Consider the following 16930-nt stretch of genomic DNA (forward strand, 5'->3'; position numbering starts at 1 on the left):
TTCAGTAATAATTTAAATGTTTGTCTCCCAACCACTTTACTTGTACATTGGAAAGCATTTTTAAAAAGTTTTTCTACTGTGAATGTTAGCTAGGCAAATACTACTGTTTCCATTTTAAAAATGAAAAAAAATAAAAGAGGCAGACAGAGATCACTGAAGTTCACAAAAATGCATTAGCGGCTGTACTGGGAGACTGCTAGTGTCTTCTACTCCAAATTGTAGGCAATTCTAGTGTTATGCAATGATTTGAGAGTCTATTTATACCTCCACGTTATGACCCGGACAAACCACTGAATGCATCAATGTATCACAAGTTAGTCATAAGCTTTAGAGGCCTCAAGTATGTATCTCTCTCCAGTCCAAGGACATTTACAAAGCAAACATTAGGTACTATAGCCTTAATGACTGCACTTTGGAAAATTAATAGGTATTCCAAACAGGAGTTTGAACAGGAAAATTATTTCAAATTACCTTCAAGCAGGTAGGAAATCCTCAAAACAGGCAAACAAAGGTTCAGAGATATCTGACAAGGGCTTATGAAGAGAAAGGCACAGGCTTTTGGTGAGATGAAGGAACAGAATGAGGAGAGATCAAAGTGACCTAGCAGGGAAGGGACCCCACACTTCAGATGACAAATCACATGGCCATGGTGCATCCTGGATACTGCAGCAGATCGACCAATTAGTTAGCATTTGTGAGCGGTAAGGAAAATATGACCAGGATTTATTTTCTCTCTCATGTTGCCTAAAGGAACAAGTAATTGTTCCAGAACTCTTTACAGAGCTCAAGCCTGCCTCAACATCACATGTCCTTGGAAAGATGAGCTGCAAACTCCGAGATCATGCATTTTGTTCCTGTTTCAACTTGAAAATAATTTGTAAATTGCAAATAATTTATAACAGTCACTCGTTAATTCATGCTAACTAGCATGACTGTAGACACTAATGAACATGTTTTGTACAAACTGTGTGTTGTTACAGCACTAAGAAAAAACAGTGTATCATTATTCAGGCTCTTTGTTTTTGTGGTGGTTTTTTGTTTGTTTGGGGTTTTGGTTTGTTTGTTTTAGTTTTGGTTTTGTTTCTTAAATCTGAGCTAGGAAGAGTTAAAAAAAGCTGATGTACTTTAGAGGCTGCTTACAGTGAATACAGTCTGAGTACAATGCAAAAGAGCACAAGTCTCCAAGAATTGCTTTGGAGAGCAAATACTTTTAAAGGTGCCTCTGTTTCCTGACAGATTGGTGGGTAAATTGAAGTGGCTTGGAAAAAAAAAGACACTCTTACATTATCATTACCCAAAGAGACAACTGTCACAGACTTAATACACACTTGCCCTTAAGGCTGTTCATTCTGCATTTTTAAGCCCAAGCATATATTTTATATTAGAATTCACATACGTACAGTACTTCAGTATCAGCCCTTGTGACTCTGAATGAGCACAACCCTTGTTTCTCATTAAATATTTATTCTGACGGGAGACATCCTATAATTTATTTCTGTATTTCCAACTCTGCCTGCAAAGAAAAACGCTATTATAGCAACCTTGTTCCATGAAAGGAATAGGAATAACTGCATGGGGATAAACAACACCACCAGGACTTTCTAATTTTTCATTACTCAGCTGCTCTCTAGGTAAAAAGAAGCCATCTCCATTGTGCTTCTGAATACAGAAAGGCTGCAAGGTTGAGGCAGAATTATGCTGAAACTTTAGGAGAGCAGCATGTTCCCTGCCAGCTCCCCACAAAGTCAACCAGAGAAGGAGGTGAGGGCCAGGGTGCACAGCCTCCATGGCCTTACCTAGTTCTCCTCAGACCCGGGGCCATGTGCTAGGCTTGGCTTAATCGCTAGCAGATCCATGGAGCACTGCAGAGATAGGAAATGACATACTAATGTATGAGGCATGGGAAAGAAGCGTTCCAATTCAGAAGGAAGTAGGCCTTGTAAATCTTCATCTTGTAAATCTTCATCTAAACGTGCTTCCATCAAAAACAGTGATTCATCGACAGACTAATGCTGGGCACGTGGCAAGTACTCCAGGCAGAAAATTAAAAATCTCATCAAGTACAGGTTTTTTTAAAACAGTGCTGTATATCTGTGAACCTCAGTGCTACTTATTCGCATGCACATACACAAATTACTGTAGTTATGCATGTAGTGCTGCACATATTTCAGCATCCTATTACAAATCACACAGCAAGCAGTATTTCTGCAATATCTCTTCTGCAAAAGGGAGTATTGCAAGCTGACAGTTTAGATGTCTGGCTTCTGGCTGTTCAGCAGGTTAGAATTCCTCCTCCTTACATGTGCAGTAGGACCACTGATCCTGAATTGTCCCACCCATGATCTCTGTGCTACTTTACACTTCTGTCACCCACTACATTAGCCTGATTTTCTTCCACATTAGCACTCCAGTTGCTTTGCTTAGAACTTCCAGGGTCTTAATGCAAATGAAAACTAGAGATTTAACTTTTGAGGGAATTGTGATTTTTTTTAACTTGTCATTCAAACAATTTTTATTTATCCCACACATGTATTCCCAAGATCACCATATAAAAAAAATTATTGACCTGATCTCCTGTCTAAAAAGAAACCCTAAAACACCACATGCTAATTTGTTTAAAAAGAAAAGCAAATAGCTAAAAGTCTTTATATACAAATATATATAACGTACTCACATCTCCATTAGGATTAAAAACAACCCAAGTTAAAGTGCAGATATCAGAGCTGAATGTTCTTTTGGTTTAGAAATGATGGCTTAACCTAGTAATACACGAACGGCAACCCAAATTCCAGACCTAGCTGCTAAGGTAAGATCTTCTAGCCCCTGGGAACACCAGATGGCTGTAAAGCCAATCAAACCGGTATACTGTACCTATGCATGTGATGACAGGCCTGGGCCTAGACTAGGGCTAGCAGAATTTATTAAATTTGCCATGGTGGGAGGTGAATGCAAGTCTTCTGCTATAGCCCCCGATTCCCTATCTATGTATGAAGTGCACAGAAACTGACCATTTCAACCAACCGACTTAGACTCCGATCTGTGGACATGTGCAAGAACAACCATTTTATGGGTGGAAGCTAGAGTAAATTGCTGAAACTAAGATTTTTCAAAGGAGATTATGGGAATAACCTCCAATAAACCCAGTCTATCACAAAACTTGGCCAAATCCAAATGCCACAGAAATTTTCTTCGCAAAAGGGACAACGATGACACTTGTTGGAGAGCAGAAAAAGATGAAGGAAGCTAAAGAAAAAAAAGGTGCAGGACTTATCTTTATACTCCCTAAATTTCTGGCCTGGCTGCCAACAACTATCTATTGTTGCTTTAGGGTTACTTTTAAAGTGAAATTAAAGGATTAGGTCACTGAATGGAAAAGCCATCATGTATGCATATGAAGCCAAGGCCCTTCTTGCAGACAATCAGTGGATCTTGTGCATCTCTAGTATTTTATGCAGTTTTCTCCTTGTGGATGCAGATGTATGCACATGCTTCACTTGGGATGGTACAGGAAGAGTCCAACCAGAATTAACTGGTCAGCCTTTGGGCATAAGGCACCAGATCAAACATTCCTAAGTACCATGCAATTCTACCTCTCCTACTTCCAGTTGCAGCAGATCCACAATTCATCCTGGAGGAAGACTGCTGGCCGCGCTACCTCCAAGGTCATATTGCCAAAACAGGTGTGGAATTCATTTACATTTATCCAGCTCCTACTGAAATAGAGCCAGGCAGCATCTGAGGAACATCGGTGCACTGTACCTGAGAAATGCTCTTCCCTGACAAGTTCCTGTGTTATGTCAATACAACACCTCAGCAGAAAAGAGTGTTCCAGCTTATTGCATAGCATCTGGGAAAAGATAGGATGGGAAACAATGGTGATAAGCTACTGCCAGAATTTGCAGTGTTTTAGGACAGCCTTTAAAATTCTCTGTGAACCTGCATTTCTACTTTGCATAAGAGTATGTATAAAAGCAGTCCGATGACAGCAGTTTGAAAGTGCGCTAGTTGGACTGCACTGTCCTTTTCCGTGATGCCTAATGATGCAGAGAAATCAGGACTCATTAAGAATCCTATCACCCCTCCAGCAGTCCATGATGAATGGGAACTCTCCATTTGTACCCTTTTTCATGGCCAAAGCCTCAGCAACAATGGCAAAGTCAGTTCATGGTGATGCTGCCTCTGCTTATCGGCAAGAGTAACTGCTGCAGCAGCAGCCAGGCAGCACAGTAAGACAGCTGAAACTTTGAAACACCACAGCCACTCCTTTCTGTTTCTATGCATTAGATGCCTTTTGACATCAAATTTAGACTCTGCAGGAGGGAGAAATAATCTTTAGTGCAGCTGTTCTCTGGCTTCTCTCACTACTTCCTAGCCTCTGGCACACTGCCATGTAGCCAGTGAACCTCACAGATTTGTTCAAAGTGAAGTGGCAGATTTAAAAACATAACATTTCCTGTGAAACTTCACTTCCCTACATGGTTTCCAATGTATCATAAATATACCCATATCAGCTAACATGGGACAAACCTACAGCTCAAGGATGCAAAGGTCTTTGGTATGCTCCTTTTATTCACCCCTTGTCTGGAAACCACGTGGAAAAATAAATAAATACTAATGTTAGTATTAAGTCTTCCAGCACTCCCAATTAGCTGCACTTCGATCAATTTTCAGCTAATACAATGCAATGGACCCATTACAATTCTTTTTTTTTTTTTTATAGGATCAGTAGATGTAAGTGCTCATTAAAAATGTGGGCTGCTAAAGCTGTCAGATTGGCCTAGCAAGTGCTGTAAAGTGATTTCCCACATAGCTCCTCTAATTGCCTGCAGGCTCATTCCCCTGTCACCAATTTAAGTGTATATCTCCAGGTAAATATGACAGATTCATCTTCATCCTGCAATAGTGGAGGCAAAATTAGATTTTTCCATTAAAACAATTTCCAGACCATAAAAATATCCTCTTGAGGTCTCTAAGTTGTAGTTCTATATCTTGGAATTTCAACTGGCTTAAGAATAGGGAATTTCATTACCAATTAGGGTTTTAATAATAAAAATAATGTATACACCTTGATACTGTATTTTTAATTCTTCTGTACCTAGATGATACTGGGGATTCAGAATAAATGCTGAAATTATGATGTTATATTGTCAATATTTTTGACTGCCTAATTAAATATGTATGAGGGCCTGATTTTCAGAAAGGCCTGAATACTCATCCTCTAAGATTAAGCTCCTTTTACGTGGCCTAAATGCCTGTAAGTTCAATAGTGACCTGTCAAGGGATTCTGTGGAACATGAGGAAAATGAATCTAGATCTTTTGAAACTGATGGCAACAGCTTAAGTGAGACTGGATTTAAAACAAGAGTTAATTGCACGATTTCCAGTAACATTCAGTAAGCGAAATCTTGACTTTTTAGACTTATTAATCCATTTAGTTTTCGCTTGCAGCCACTGGCTTTTAAAACTAAACTGAAAAGCTAAATTCTGCTTGCCTTTCACTAGACTTATATCAGAGAACACAGCAGTGGGTCCATTAGGTCTGAGCTGTGTTTCAAATGTGTTTCACCAGAGGCTGTAAACAGCAAACTATGAAAACCATATTCAATTCAGAACTAAAATGTATATTCTGCTTGGTAAAAAAGTTGTCCCTTAACTGTGTACACACATGTATCATCCACAGAATTATTGCTATTATGTATAATACAGTATCCTAAAGCTCTGCTTTAATAAACAGGTTACGAAACAATGTTATTTTTGGCTAATGCATTAGTACTTTTTTTAAAAAATAGCCTGAGTCCTAACTCTACATTAGTACACTATCTACTCAATAGAGGACAGGATGAAAAGTGCAGAATCGACCACAATACATCTCAGACCAGGCACCAACTGTTGAAGTATCTCTACTTCCACACAGCAAGACAGGCGATGCAGCATGTTTCACATCTAAAGCCAACCACAGCAGCTCAGAAAAGAAGGCCTCCTGACACTTTTGAGCATGCTAGATCCTAATGTTGAAGTAACACTAGTAAATACAACATACCAGGGCCTGTTCTCTGGGAGGACAAGCGGGACAGCCAAACCCACATCCACGGAGATCAATTTCCCAGAGCAAGGCAGCTTCATCCACAGCTTCCTGGGAAGAGTCTCCAGCTATCTCTCACATCATGCTGGGGAATGTACCGGGGGAGAGCAAAACCATCAGGGAATGTGCTAGCAAGGAAATAGCATGGATGACAGCCTGACAGAGCCTCTGTCATAGTTATGTTTACTAGTGTAGCCATGGTGAAGCAGATAACTGCATGGTCTATGGTGCCTACTTTAGAATTCAGAAGAAAATAGTTCAAGAGTCACATACTCCCTAACCATTGAATCTAACCTGTGGCTATCCCAATCTGTCCCAGAAGACAGAGATCCACAAAGCAAAGGCCTCTTGTTGAGGACAGCTGGAGCAAAAGTATTTCTTTTCTATCTCTCTCAATAAGCCACAACATCCTCACATGTTCTGCAGCAAAGGCTAAGTAAGCAGTATACTAACAGCCTTAACAAGTCAGGTCCACAGATTGCTCAAAATCTAGGGATTAAAAATGACAAGGCACCGGTTTGTCTTTATTTGCCTTCCAACTGATAAATCACAGAATCATTTTGGTTGGAAGAGATGCTCAAGATCATCAAGTCCAATAGTTAACCTCACACTGTCAACAAAACATGTTCATAAGAACCTCATCTATGTGTCTTTTAAACACCTCCAGAGATGGTGACTCAAATACTTCCCTGGGCAGCCTGTTCCAGCGCTTCATAACCTTTTTCGTGAAGAAATTTTTCCTAATATCCAATCTGAATCTTCCCTGGTACAAACTGAGGCCATTTCCTCTCCTCATGATTTGTGTCTTCAAGCCTGTCACGACATCCATGATTTCATCATATCTAGGTGTCCCAGATTTTGTTACAAGTCCTTCACTGACAGCTGACACTGGTTGGCAACTGATATTTATTGGTATCAGATATTCAAAGGGAAAAGTATTTTACTCTTCACTTTAAGCTTTAGCTGGGCTGGTAAAATATGTCCACTGTGTCTGCACCAGATGCCATTGCCAATGAAGCCGTTTGTGTGAAGTTACTCCAATTCACTTAAATCAGCCAAGTAAGCTTTAGGAGTTTCTATTCTTGGCACCAACTCACCTAGCAAATTTTGCCTGGGACAAACTAGAATGCATTCACCCTGAGCACTCTGCAGGTTGTTCTTTAAGAGAAATGACAATCAGCAGGCTAAACATCCTGTACTAGCATAGATGCTTTTAAAAGAGGACATCTACCCATACTCTTGGATTATTTCTCTCAGTTTCTACTTATCAACCAAACATGCCCCCACGGTGTAACAGAGCACACCACCTATCATGTCAAAAAAAAAAAAAAAAGTACAGTATAACGTCAGGAACATAAAAATAACAGATAAGCCTGCTTGCCCCCTTACCACCTACCTGACAGAATGACATCCCTTTTCACCCTTCCTACACTTATTCAAGGTTGACCACATCTAAAGTCAACCCCCTACATTCAGTTGCTACCTCTTTCCCCAGGCTCCTCCCTTTGATGGACATCCTCACAACTCAATTCAGAGACACCATGCCTTTCACGAAAATAGGGTGAGCATGTAGGATCATGTAGTCACACCAAAGGGTTGGGCAGCAGGACAGCAATTCATGGAGGAAGGGTACTTTTATGGGCTAATACATGCTACAGGGCAGATTCTGTCTCAAATATCTGAAAATTATCTGTCAAACTCTGGCTAGGTAAACTAACAATGCTACCTCCTGACAGTGATGGGCAAAAGGTGTCTTAACAAATTTCCAAATTTCACCTCCACTCTGGGGCACACATACCCCAATCTCACCTCAGTTGTATCCTGCCCCCCTCCGCTTCCTCTGGCAGTCCCATTCTCCCAACACTTTGTAGCCTATATCAAAAACATGCCCAAATTGCATCATACATTACCCCAGCAGGAGCTCAATCTCCAACAGAAAGTTCCCCCCACCTGTGTCTAATTTCCATTCATTTTCATACAGGTGACACAATGCTGTACCCAAGATAACAATGCAGAAAAGAACTTTACTGTAATGACAAGTCATTGTTCTTTAAAATCACTCTCAAAGACTTCATTATGTTGAAGAGAAGTGCACAGTTACCCTTAGCACCACTGATTTCTATGTGTTGTGTTCCACAAAGTCACATTGCTGAATGCAGAGCCTCATAGTGAGCTCTGCTGACTCAAATATTATAGAATCAGAAGACAGGAGACAAGAGGGCACTTGCATTTGAAACCAGTGTTGAGGTAGTTCTCACACCCATTGATGTGAACATGTTTCTCTCCCCATTTGCTAAGTGTACTTCAGTGGGAGTCTGTCACTACTCAAAATGCAATCCTATGCTTCAGTTTCAGCCTCTTCCAGGAAAATTGTTAGGCAAAACCTGCCTACACATTAATGTTCATTTGTGTATATTAGGGAATTAAATTGCAAGAAGACAAGACAGCAATAGTATTGTGTGAAACCATTGCAGATAAGAGTTATACATTCAAAACCACTGAATTTGTTTCAAAATTTCAAGAAACACTATTTACACTCTATGCATGAAACTAGGCAGTCTGTTTAGTCAGCTGTTGGTTGTCTAAGGTCATGGAGTAAAGTATTTTGTCTCAAACAAAATCCGCCTCAAATTACAGCTGCCCTAAGCAAAACCATTCTTCGCAAGGTACCTATGCCTCCACTCATATTTAGCACACAGTCATTCCCTCTGTTTGCTGAACTGCAGTTTTAGGCAAATTAAAGCCATTTCTATTCTATCTCTACTGCTGCTCTTCAGAATTAGAAACAGAAATAGATCTAATTAGGAGTATAAGAGGGGATCAGCCAATCTATATCACCATGGGTTTTCTCAGTATTGCAGCAAAATCCTTGAAAAGAACACACTATTTCTGATAGAAAGCACCGGTGATCCAATAGTAGCACTGACATTGATCATTATTAATGTGCACTTCAGCTATATATGCATAGAGCAAGCCAATTTTAGCAATGCCTCTAGCTGTTCTGTGCCACTTTGGCAACCATAAACAGCAGTAAACAAGCTTTTAACTGGAGGGTTAACCTGGGTTTATGATTGCCTTGCATGAACAGGACACTGCAAAGCAGTCACCATTCTGCCAAATCTGGACTGCTGCATGTATAGTCTGTGTGTATTTGCTGAACACGATTCTCTTCTCACCTGCTTCATGCTTGTCACATTCTGTTGGCTTTTATGAATTTATTACGCATGCAGTGAAAGGCTAATTCAGCACCATTGTCTATATCCTAAAAAGTCATCTAACGTCACTATACATCATCTAGAACTTGACGCCTTAGAAGGTATGATGGCCTTCATATCCTGCACTATAAACAGCAAGTGGATAAAAGCACATTAAATCAGCTTGCATTCTTCAAATTATAGATAGATTTTGTCATTTAGTGACAAAAATCCCTCCTCAGTTGTTTCTCCAGTGCTCTTCCTTTTACTTTTAAACCCTTAAGGTCTCAGTCACTGCCTCAGACCTAACTAGCTAAACCTGCTCTACACACTTTCAGTCGTGTGACATTCTTCCTTCTTGATGTTCCTCAGGACCCCTTCACTCCCCTCGCAGCAGCTTTCCTAAGCCTACAGCCCAGTTTGCCCGACATGTTATAATAATGAACGGTTTCTGCAATGTATTACAGGATTAACACATGACATAAATGGTTTATTTATTTGTAAAAGTCTGTAAAAGACTGGTGTACAGAACCATAACTATTTCAGCTCTTGTGCCCCACCTTCCTGGATTGTCCAAGATGTTCTAGAAACTCCCAATAGGGTCAATGATAAGATGTTGCGTGCTTCACATTATTAATCCTCTGTTAATTCCTCCGTCTCACTAAGGGGAAAAGCATATCCCTACATATTAGCATTATGTGCCCAGCTTTAATACCTAGATACTTAATTCCATTTCAAAGCCATAATTTGCTAGTTTCTCTATAAAAATATAGACACCCTTTGACCAAGATAATTTCTTGTCATTATACGTGAAAAATTCTGGTAGGCAACAGATACCTTCACATGCCTCCAGTGGAAAATGTAGACAAAAAGATTAAAAGACTTATCCAAGGTCACAGAATCTCCAGTCAAAAAGTCACATCACACATCCAGTGTACCAAACCTTGCATCACTTCTAAAGCAACACTGATGGGACAACACATGCAGTAGTTCCTTCCCCTCAGCATGAGGTGTATGAATCCCTACTGTACCCAATAAGAGAAAAGTCTCCACTTAATAAAAGACTGCATAACAAGAATGAAAAATTATATGTGCTTAATCTAATTCAGTCCAATGTTCATGCATTTTGCTTCCTTTCATTACTATCTTCACTATGAAAGATGAACATTAACATGAAATGAGAATGACCGGCTGTTGGGCTTGGTCAATTTGAATCATTTTCTAAGTGTTTGAGGTCATTATCATCTAATCCAGTCAAAAGTGACTTCACATGTCCAGAATACACTTCTTATACAGGGCAATTTATTTTTTTATTACATCCTGGGCCTGCTTTCAGAAAGCAAGTTGCTCGACTTTTACACTACTTCACAGCAGGGAAGCAATTATGCTACATTTGCAAAAGACCCAGTGAAACCTATTAGGTAGCTGGAGAATTCTTCCTGTTCTGAACAATTTGTTCTGTCTCTAATAACATCTCTTCACTGGTTTGATAAAAGGCTCAGGAAAGAAACACTGCTAGACAGATAACAAAAACAAGTGTTCCTTAACAACAGATTTTTCTTCCCCACCTTTATTTCCTGTTTGAGGCATGTAAGGACCCATTCAATCCTACTCCCACTGAAATAAAGTTAAATGCATCAGTGGCAAGGTTAACATTGTCTTCAATTACTTATTATTTGATGTTTATATTTATCATTTCTTTGCCTGGCAAATCAGACAGAAGGTATAATACCAGAAGGTATTTTGAGCTATTCATAAATAAAACAAAAGACAGACTCATTTCAAAAGGACTCTCGAAGCACAGGAACCCAGCAGTCCTAACGTCCACAAACACTTGTCTGCAGGTGTTACTTTCTGCACCTGAGTGGTTCCACTCTATTCAGTGCTTGTCAGGTCATATCCGGAACACTTTGTACAGTTTTTGTCCCTGCTATTCAAAAAAGATGTGGACAGGCTGGAGGGGGTCCAGAGAAGGGCCACAAAGATGACCAAAGGACTGGGAAGCAGCCACATGAGGAATGGCTGAGAGAACTGGGCTTGTTCAGCCTTGAGAAAAGAAGGCTTAAGGGAGACCTCATTGTCATGTTCCAGTATTTAAAGGGTGGCTACAAAGAAGATGGACACTCCCTTTCTACAAGAAAGATGGAAAAGATGAGGGGCAATAGGTACAAATCACTCCTAGGGAAATTCCAAGTAGACACAAGTGGGACATTTTTCAGGATGAGAACAATCAGCCACTGCAATAATCTCCCCAGGGAAGAGGTGGATTCCCCAGCACTGGACACTTTTAACATTCAGCTGGACAGCGTACTGGGTCAGCTTGTCTAGAATGTGCTTTTGCCAAGAAAGGTTGGACCAGATGATCCTTCTGGCCCCTTCCAACCTGGTATTCTGTGATTCAGTTGAGTGAATTTAAGCAGCACAGTATTTACCCTTCTAATTGGTGGAGGGAACATGACTTCAGTCACCAAGAACATGAAATCAGATTCAAATATGAACCCTGTACATCAGTCCCTAAAGAACAGCTCACAAAACAGATCTCCATAACTTAATGCAGTTTGCTGTTCCCTTTTTATCTGCCTACATCATTTGTTCTTTCTGGCCAGTTGGCATGTGAATGGACATTCATATAGCATTAAAATGGAATTATGTCAGAGCTTTAAAAATTACTTAAGATAAACCAAGTAACTGTGATTTTATTGTAAAAAAGTTAAATACCATATTCTGATTTTAAAGACATTAACTAACTTGTTCATCCACATTCATGAAACTAACTGAGGCTTCCTATCATTCCATGCAACAAGGAAGAGTTTGTAAGTGCGCATAATATTGCCTTAAAAAAAAAAACACAACCAAAAACAGAGGTCAAAGGAAAAGAATCCTACATGTATTCTCTATAAAAACCTCTTGGTTTGGGGGCCAATCTCATGATTTCTTGAGGCATGCTTCTGGGCCAGTAACATGTGCATTCATTCTTTAAATGAAAATGGATCAAGCTCAACGCACAAAGATCCTGCAAATAGAATAGGACCATAAAAGCAGAACAGCAGAATCTGGCTCTTTCGCCATTGTAACACTGTTGTTAGAAAATAATACTAACAAAACTCTTGGAAGGAACACTGGAAATTAAGGCCAGTCAACTGATTTAACACACAAACATCCATGTGGATGCTCATGTTCCCTGAGGAGCCTTAGCTACAATGGCATAAGACCATCTCAGACTCACCACTACAAGGGTAAACCCCTGCAATCCATCACAGCTGCTTCACAACACTGTGTCTGACACCCCCCAGCCTAGAAACTCCTCCAGCTTGGGCACATCCTGTGGTAAACTTTCAGCCTGGTTTTCCTCTCACTGATGACTATACAAATCAGGACTGTTGGCAGTGTGGGACCTGTGCGTATCTGGGTAGGTAGGAAGAACTGGACCCCTTATGGCTTTTCAGTCTGTCACATCATGTCGAGGCTACTAGGACACGTTAGCAGGTTAGGCAGCAAGCCACAGCACCAAAAAGCACGTTTTACCAAGTCATAAGTGGGGTCTGCCCACAGGCAGGCAACAGGGGACACAGGCACAGTGACACCCTGGCATAACAGTCAACTGACATAGCTCTGTGCTGACCTGTCCCCTACTCACTGCTTGCTACAGCAGGTAACTGCACATATGTCAGCAGGTGGGTTAGATGTCCACAGACTGCAGGACATCCCTGCAAGTATAGGTCATGTGTAACCACGTAATTTTAGTCAAGTGGTAATATTCTTTATATTAAATAATAAGGGTATTATTGTGCAGTACATTAATGCTTAAAGAACCACAAACCAACCTTGATGGTAAATATAACATCCCTGCCAAGAGATTTTTATGATCTGGGGAAAATGTGAAGTGCAGGATTGCACAAGACAAACAAAGGAAGATTTTGCACAAGGCAGAGTCACTTGGTACATTTTCTTTATGATGTATTTCTTAAACTGAGACATTTTGCCAATACATTTTTATAACATGGTCCCATAGACAGCTAAGATTGATTGAAAGGTGTAGGGGAAGAAACAAGAGGCCAGAAATAAGAAATCCTTAAACCATTTTCACAGACAAAAAAACCCCATGTGTCTACATCCCCAATAGTTCAAGCCTCACTTTGCCCAAAGTGTAATAACTTTTGAGTGCTGAGTCTGATCCAAAGAATATTCTAGATGTTGATGAGTAGAAGTCTATTAACTCTAGTGACGAAACAAACAAGAGAAGTGGGGTTTACTTCGTAGTGTCTTGTATATGGTTCAGAGCCCAGGAGCTGTGATTGTCACTGCTGTAATGGCCAATGGATCAAACAACTGTTTCCCCATAACAGAAGAAAGCCCAGGGGCACGCAGCGTCCCTGGCAAACAAAGACTGACAGGGATTATAGTATGAGGGGAATGGGCCATGAAGACTACAGACACAACCCCTGACACGTGTCAGAGAAAGGTGAAGGCCAGAACCATGATCAGAGCTCCTCCCGTCAGCTAGGGAAGGGACTGGGACTTACTAGTGTCCCAGCAAGAGTAGGTGTTCCATTTGGTAGCACTGGAAATAGAAAAGGATAATAAAAGAGTGGTATGCATGCAGTGGGAGAAGCACACAGAATGGGAAGAAACAGAAAACCCACAACGTGCGCAATGCACTTTACCAACAGATACATTGAGAAGCATGACCTTCTTCTGTACATAAAGAATCTTTTAAGCAAATAAAATAATGGATAACTCAATTTGAATTTCCCTGGTCGACTTCATACAACACTGGAGGTAAGTGTTAAAGAATCTGAAAAAGGAGAATTCAACGAATGTACATGCAGGAAAACTCTCCTTCAACGGATCTGCAAATTTACTGTTGGCACTTCACTGAGCCAAAGGCCTAGAGTCAGTCATCATATTCCCTACAAGCTAATAGATAGTTATAAATATACAGTGCTGCAAGGAAAATCCAAAATGCTACCTATAAAAAACCTACCTTCAGATAGGTAAAGGCCAGACCCAGCACTTCCTCTTCTGACCTGTTGTCTGGTGCTAAACGCAAGAATTACGGACTTGAAGCTGGTGTTTGCCCAACAAATGACATTTTCCCACACAGAACGCAGAAATTATTTGGCAAAATACTCAGCATGGGAGAGACAGCTTCATTATTAATGTAAATAGCTAGCTTTCTCAAATTACCAATTTTGCAAAAAGCATTAATTTGTGGGCTTTGACCCAAGAATGCAAAATGCACATTCACTTAGAAGAGATACAAGATGGTATTAAGAGAGCTACTCTGCACCACTTATGAGTAAAGCAAATGGACAGATCATGTACAGTCAGGGGTTATCATCCTAAGACATAGCAAAATACTAAGTGAACCTGGACTCAATACTATACTTTGGGGACTGACTGAATTCCATTGAAATAATTGACCTTAACAAACAGCTTATCTAGCCCTTAGCACAGTGACTGAGGAAACACCATGAAAGAATTTGCTTATTTCATTAATTCTGTAGTTTAAGTTCATAGAGAAGAGTTTTAATTTTCAACTAGGGTACTAAAATCCCACAGTATGAGAGGGTTCAAGGAAAGCTGTGACAAATGCACATTGTTTCCCTTGAACATTTAATCTATAACTTATTTGCGAAGGAATACGTTGTGTGAGCTCCAATTATTTAATGCTCTAGAGAATGGTATTCCATTTTACATTGGCAACTACTGTAGATCTTAGTGTGTCCCATTCAGCCTGCCCATTCTATACTATGAAGTTACATGCAAGATGAAAATTGTCATTTCTACAAGCGTAGAAGTACACTTGATTTTAAGTGACGCATCATGATAAAAATGTTTTCTGTAATTACAGCTCTACTGTATAGATATGTACAAGCATATACGGACCTCCGCATATTTGCATGTCTAAATGAGTCTTTGGGTTTTACGCATAAGCTTCTACTTCAGCAGCTCCCAAAAGCTGTTACCACTGACTGGACACAGGTGTTAAGAATAATTAAATATATAAGGAGTATCATTATTTAGGCACCTATTAGTGAAAATAACATTAAAGCAGATTCATTTTCCATTAGGCTTATTACATTATTCCCAGTAAGGCCACTGGTACATTCAATTTTCAACCATTATTGGACCAACCTTTTCCTGGGTCATTCCCAACTTAACAATATCCACAACTATTTCCAAGCACTATCTGCATTGCTTATGTTTAGAGCTGTATCATATAGTCTTGCAGAGCATGTGTTCAAAATGGTATACACATTACTTGACCAGTCCCTAGGACTACTGAAGCAGCCCTGACCCTGTAAGTCACTTGTGTATTTTCTTTGCCAGATAAACCAACATATGGTCAACAGCCACCGATGCAGCGTTCTGCTATTAGAATGCAGCATAGGGCTCAGTAAGAGCGAGAAGCTCTGGCCTCTCACACATCCAGCAGAAGGGCTTGTTTGTGTATCTTCCACAATTTGAGCAGATGGAGGGCTGGTGAAACACTGAACAAAACTGCTTTCCTTAAGAATAAAAATTTTTTTCCATTGAACTTATCTGACATCAGTGCATTTTTCTTTTCCTAAAATTCTGTTGTCAAAAATATTACTGAAATTTTGTTCAAATGTATTTCATCAGAATAGACAAGTGGTCCAAACCATGTTTTAACATTAAATATCACCAAAAAGACCCAAAGTATTTCACCCCAAATAATTCTATTTGTCCATGAAATCTGTTTTGTAAACCGACTTTTTTGATTACAGCAATATTATGAAAATTCTGATTAGCTCCAGTAAACAGAAAAGTCTTTGTCAATGCTACTGAGAGACAAGAAGATGAAGTTAAGGTAATGCAGAGAAGCTTGGGGTTCTGGATTCAATTTCTGGCTTTGCTGTAGACTTCCTACATGACCTTGGCTCAATCAGTGGAAACAATATTAGGACAGCCTAATTTCTACTGACATGCCTGTCCCTAGTCAGCAGAGCCTTTGATAATTCATTCAGAAGCCCTAAATATGGCACCGAGCTGTAAGCCACACAGGATCAGCTGACAAAACAAATTCCAAGGGTGTCAGTAAACATCAAGCAACCTGAAGGTCAAGCTTGCAGACATTATTATTATTGTCTAGAGCCTACTCCCATTACAAGGACATCAGATTCCTCAAGACCTAAATATTCTCTTTCCTGGCAAGTAAAATACTACTTTTATCCCAAGGTTGTTCCCCCAGCTCCTCCACACAACACTCTGCCTTCAGTTTTATTGCCCCAGCTCTCAACCTTCCTTTTCCTTCTTACACATTGTTAGTAAATCCACTTATAGTAAGCACTGCTACTAACTTTTTAAGTGGACAGTTCCCTCTGACTGGCCTCAGCTGAGGCCCCGAGAGACCTAATATGATGTTGCTATACTCACAAAATAATAGCAAATTGAATGTGATTATGCAGGCTGGCTTTCCATGGCCAACTGTATAGCCATCAAAACTAAGCTACTGCCAGCTGATGTGTTAGTTATACTGTGCTTTGGCTGTTGGAAACAGAGGTTAGCTGAGGATATTTAACGATCCATGAATATGAAGCTGGGGTGCTACACTAACACAAGAACACTGTAAACTCAGATTTGCAAAACTGAAAGGATTAAATAACATTCTTGCTGCATCCTATAAATC

General features: G+C 40.0%; 1 protein-coding gene across 5 annotated transcripts in view; it reads right to left on the minus strand.

The window, feature by feature from the left end:
- Positions 1-16930, minus strand: part of SULT4A1 (sulfotransferase family 4A member 1) — a 31958-nt gene that overhangs the window by 13410 nt on the left and 1618 nt on the right. The window lies entirely within an intron of this gene.

Source organism: Patagioenas fasciata, chromosome 1 (assembly GCF_037038585.1).
Source record: "Patagioenas fasciata isolate bPatFas1 chromosome 1, bPatFas1.hap1, whole genome shotgun sequence".
NCBI lineage: Eukaryota > Metazoa > Chordata > Aves > Columbiformes > Columbidae > Patagioenas > Patagioenas fasciata.